The 5,758-nt window shown below is 32.7% G+C and overlaps 1 long non-coding RNA gene across 1 annotated transcript; it reads right to left on the reverse strand.

Moving 5' to 3' along the window:
* Positions 1 to 1,073: 1,073 nt before the first annotated feature.
* Positions 1,074 to 4,909, reverse strand: LOC141393571 (uncharacterized). Its single transcript, XR_012410124.1, has 2 exons — positions 4,697 to 4,909; positions 1,074 to 1,433 (listed from the first exon to the last, which is right to left on the reverse strand). It is a non-coding gene; the product is annotated as an uncharacterized lncRNA (long non-coding RNA).
* Positions 4,910 to 5,758: the final 849 nt, after the last annotated feature.

Genomic DNA, 5,758 nt, shown 5'->3' on the forward strand with positions numbered 1-5,758 from the left:
TAAAAAGACACAGCTATTATCTACATTGAAACTTACCATAAAAAATGTTAATTTAATTTATGTTAAAAAATGTAATTTTTCTTAAATTGTATTGCACAATAAAATTATACAAAAAAATAATAAAACAAAATAGAAGAAAAGAAAACATTTCAGTTTTATTTTTGTTAAGCAATGGTCAAATTACAATTTTCTTAAGAAATGTTGTTGTTAACTTGCGTAGGCTCTATTATTTTTCACACCTCCTTATAGGTCCAATCCTACATACAACATCGAACCCACCCCAAATAGGACAAATGATGATTGAATATTATTTATGGGATACTATTTAATTATAAAAATGCAAAATGCTCCATAACACACTTTGCACCAGTGTATATACCCCCGTTAGCTTAAAGACTGAAGGTATGAAAGTTATAATTGAAAAAATATCAAAACATAATTTTTTTGTCACAATTTGCACGTTAAAAATAATGATTCGTCATATCTGGGTTCCACTGTCAAAAGAATTGGTCATTTTGTACAGTGGAACCTCGTTGGTAATTTTGGTTTTGCCCTCAGAGATCATGTGTTTCAATAGATGGCGCTATTTTCATGTTTTCGCCAGTGTTGCCAACACATTTAAGTTGAAAGTAAGAATATTCTGTTGCGCCTAAAGGTATGCCATGCTTTATTAATGGGATATTTTCAACATTAAAATAGTTGGCAGCATTGGCAAATGTGTGAAAATAGCGCCATCTATTGAATCACATGATCTCTGAGGGCAAAACCAAAATTACCAAAGAGGTTCCACTGTATAAAATTGTCAATTCTTTTGACAGTGGAACCCAGATATGACGAATCATTATTTTCAAAGTGCAAATTAGGAAACAATAAAAAAATCTTATTTTTGAGATTCGTCCAATTATAACTTTTATTGGGGATTTTTATAAGAGGTCACATGAGTAATTTTAAATTCTACCAATTCATACATATGTATATGCGTGATTGCAATAACATAATAAGACCCATCAACGACATTCGTTGAGAATAAAAATTCTTATACCTACAAATAACTTAAAATGAAAATATAATTATTTTAAGTTGTAATTTCTTTATTTTTCAATTATATGTAATCACTTTTAGTTTGTAAAACATTTTGACCAAACTGTTTGTTATTTTTTGTGATGTTTAACAATATGTACATATAAAAACTTCAAAATTAAATTCACAAACATTCTATATTAATTTTAAATCTTAGTTTAGGTTAGGTTTAAGGACGTGCAGCAATCCATATATAGTCGTATAGTGACTACATCACTCTCAGACCTCAGTTTCATTGTGGTCATCCTTGAAAGGTTTGAAAATAATGATAGAACAGTTGTTATGGTTATTGCTTGTTGGATTGAAAATGAAAATAAACAAAAAGGTTCCGCATTCTTGATCGATGTTTTGTGCTGGAAGTAGATGAAGAGAAGTAAGTTGAGTAGTTATGGTATATACTTGGCTAAATTAAATAGGAACTGGTATCTTGTATGTCTGGATTTTCAACGAAATTTAAAGCAAAAGCTAATGAAAATTATATTTCTAACCCAAATAAATTATGCTCCACTCTGTAAATGTTTTATTTTCTGTAATTTTAGCAAATTTTATGGAAATAAAATAAATAAAATAAAAAATTATTATTGGTAATATTTTTTTTTTTTTGGTTATAAATACATTAAGTTATATGTAACAGTTTACAATGGGATATTATAGGTTAAACTTAAAGAAAGGACTGGTTTAGATCATATTCTTACAATATAACAAAGTACTTTAGATGGAATAGATATTTCACAAGTTTAAAAATTGCTAGGTTTTAACAATGTTCTTTGTTATTATTTAACTATTTACAATCAGTTTTTTTTTTTAATATTCAGGCATGTCACAGAAACGAGTTCTAATCGAAAGTGGAATTGATTCCGTATTTAGCTTCTCCAGAAAACGACAAATTTTTTTTCGGAATGAAACCGCTTTTTTGTTTGCAAGTGGAATTGCATCCTTTTTAAACATGTCGTTTTAAAATACCCCAAAAACACTTAAAAATAATAATAAAAAATATTGTTTTATTAACAAAATCAAATTTTATTAATTCTCTTTCGAGTTGAGCTGTTAGGCCTTTAGAGGTACATTGAAAAATTAGGAGTCTACCGAAGTCCCACGCATCCAAACATTACACTTCGTTTCACGGGTGGTAAAGCCGATCTTCAGGTGTATTAGGATGTTGTTGTTGTGGCAGACGAAGGCAAAGCTTGGAAACTAGTATTTATATCGCACTTCATTAGATAAATGTATATGCGAAATTATGTCAGTTAATTGAAACTCCAAACTTTTCCTATAGTCCTGCTTGGTAATCCCATTTTTCAATGTTCACAAATACTATGGTAAGTTTTATTCCTACATCATTAGTAATTGCTCTTCTATATCAGAAGATTTACCAAGCAGGACTATAGGAAAAGTTTGGAGTTTCAATTAACTGACATAATTTCGCATATACATTTATCTAATGAAGTGCGATATAAATACTAGTTTCCAAGCTTTGCCTTCGTCTGCCACAACAACAACATCCTAATACACCTGAAGATCGGCTTTACCACCCGTGAAACGTAGTGTAATGGTTGGATGCGTGGGACTTCGGTAGACTCCTAATTTTTCAATGTACCTCTAAAGGCCTAACAGCTCAACTCGAAAGAGAATTAATTAAATATCACTATAAATGGTCTACGCCTTAATAAGAAAAAAATAAAAAAAAAATTATTTTCATATTTTGTATCATTTTGTTTAAAAAATTCGCAAATTATAATTATTTCTCAATTAACGAAACCAATTATTAACAAAGTATTGCCACACGATTTTTTCGTAAAAACCACTTTTTTCTTCAAACAAAAATTAACCATATGTAAAAACTAAACAATCTGACATTTCGAAAGATAAAATAAAGAAATGATAAAAAGAATAAGATAAAACAAAAACAATCGAAATGAAGATACGGAATTGAAACCATATCGATCGAATGTTATGTTATCAATATAAATTATAATTACGGTATGAATTATTATCATAAGATTCTTTAGGTAAAGGATGTTAATTTTTATATTATACATATGTATGTATTTTTTAAAATTAATTTGTAATAAATAATAAAGACAATAAATGGAGAACAAAGTTAAGGCTCTATTAATTTAAGCTCTGTTTCTATATGTTATTTGTAGACAGCGGAATCCTATGCAAATGTATATATGGTTAGGATGGTCATAGAGAAAATCTGATTAGACAGAAACTAATTTTATTACAAAATCAAACGAATAAGGCCCAGAAATTTTTGCATATTTTGCATATTCTGCATATCGTGCATATTTTGACATATTTTTACATATCTGCATAAAATGAGCATATGCAAAAATATATTCTAGGATTTGTGGTCTAAATATCCCACCGAAATGGCTGAAATTTGGTATTAAGTCTTCGTTAGGGGTATGCAACTTTACAACTGAATATTGTCCGCATAGATCCACGTCTTTATATAACCCCCATAGAACGGTACCTACCGATATTCGGTATTTTGAAAGTTGTAGCCTCAATATCCCAACGAAATGACTAAAAATTGGTATTTAGTCTTCGTTGGGGGCATAAAACACTCCGCCCGAAATTTGTCGGTCGTCTTCATATAGCCCCCATAGAATGGGACCTCCCGATTTTCGGTATTTTTAAGGTTATGTCCTCAATATCCCACCGAAATGACCGAAATTTGGCATTTTGTCTTCGTTGTGGGTATAAAACTTTGCACCTGAAATTTGTCGGTATAGGTCCACGTCTTCATATAGCCCCCATAGAATGGTACCTCCGGATTTCTGGTATTTTGAAGGTTGTGGCCTCAATATCCCTCCGAAATGGCTGAAATTTGGTATTAAGTCTTCGTTGGGGGTATACAACTTTCCACATGAAATTTATCGGTATAGGTCCACGTCTGCATATAGCCCCCACAGAACGGTACCTCCGGATTTCTGGTATTTTGAAGGTTGTGGCCCCAATATCCCGCCAAAATCGCTGAAATTTGGTATTAAGTCCTCCTTGGGGGTAAACAACTTTCCACCAAAAACTTGTCGGTTTAGGTTTAGGCCTTCATGTAGCCCCATAGAACGATACCTCCCGATTTTCGGTATTTTGAAGGCTGAGGCTGTGGTTATACATTTCTCTATTTTATTGACTTGTCTGAAGAGAATTTTAAACAGAAAATTGTACACACAATCATTTTTGTACCTATTATTGAAATATTTGTTGCATAAAAAATATGCAAAAATTTATGCATTTTGCATAATTTTGCATGTGTCATATGTTTTGATTGCAATGTAATCAGAAGCCAAAAATATGCCCAGACCCAAAATTTGACATGAATCGAACCAAAAATAGGGGTTGCATAAAATTCCGCTGTCTAGTTATTTGTAGTTGCGTTTAAACTTCTTCTATGTATTTGGTGGGGGTAGATTTTAGCTTTGTTGATTTCTTAGCAAATGGAGGAAATATTTTTTATTGACGAGCTACTTGTAGTGCTATCATGCTGTCCTAATTAACATGTGTAATATCAGCACCTGGAACTATTAGTTGCTTAACAACCTTCGTATGGCCAGACATAGCAACAGCAAAAATCTCTAGGAGGACTTCTGTTAAAAAATCTCCTTACCGCTAACAAACCAAAGTTTGGCCTATGTTATAGTAGTTCAGTCACCACTGCTGAACGACCATCACAACGCACAGCATCCAGATAATGACCCATATGTCCAGCTATCTACAGAGGTGTAGGCGTATTCGCTTTCGTAGGCACCTGCTGCCAGTAGAAGTGAAATCAATAGTCTTGACCATTTTTAGCAGCTTAAAATGCTGGTGCGGCAAGATCCTAAAAGAAAAGAAAAAAATTTGAAATGTAGTGAAGCTATGGACAACGTATTACTTAAGGTACAAATGGTATTATATCGACGCCTCCAAATAATAGTATGCTAAGTCGAGTTAGCATGTTTTCAAGTTCTTTACATTTTTATATTTAACGTCCTTTAACTTAAATTCTGTCAAATTTTGGTAATGATCGGACAATCCGAACAGAAGTTATTAACAAATATTTACTTAGCATAGTACTGAAGGTCAAAGAAATTTCCAAACTTTTAGAGCTTGTCCTGCAAAACTCGCTTTTCAGAATTAGCAAACTATTATTTGGAGGTGTCGAACGTCCTTTAACTTAAATTCTGTCTAATTTTGGTAATGATCGGTCAATCCGAACAGAAGTTATAAACAAATATTGACTTTGCATAGTACAGAAGTTCAAAAAAATGTCCAAACTTTGAGAGCTTCTCCTGCAAAACTCACTTTTTAGACTTAGCATACTATTATTTGGAGGTGTCGATATGAAAGCTGAAACATTCCTCTATCTTCTGAATAATCAATATTAGACTTGGGTTAAAAGAAAAGCTATATATTACGAGGGTTAGGCTTTCTTATTTGGGATGATAGAATAATAATGACGTAGGGGATGGAAGATACCAAGGAACGGTCCTGACCGGTTTTAACATGGCAAAGCCCAGGATTTATCTTGGTCCCTCTTTCATCTCAAGTGGACACTGACCTCCCCGTGGTGTCACCTGGGGAACTGCCTTTAACACCCGTTAAAGGTAGTGAGCTAACATGTGCCGCGCGTTCACCCATAAGAACGTTAAAAACTTGGGTTTGGGCGTCGGGTTAGTAACCCTCCCCT

The sequence above is a fragment of the Musca autumnalis genome, unplaced genomic scaffold, assembly GCF_047663935.1.
Source record: "Musca autumnalis isolate F117 unplaced genomic scaffold, ASM4766393v1 scaffold_2, whole genome shotgun sequence".
Taxonomy (NCBI): Eukaryota; Metazoa; Arthropoda; class Insecta; order Diptera; family Muscidae; genus Musca; species Musca autumnalis.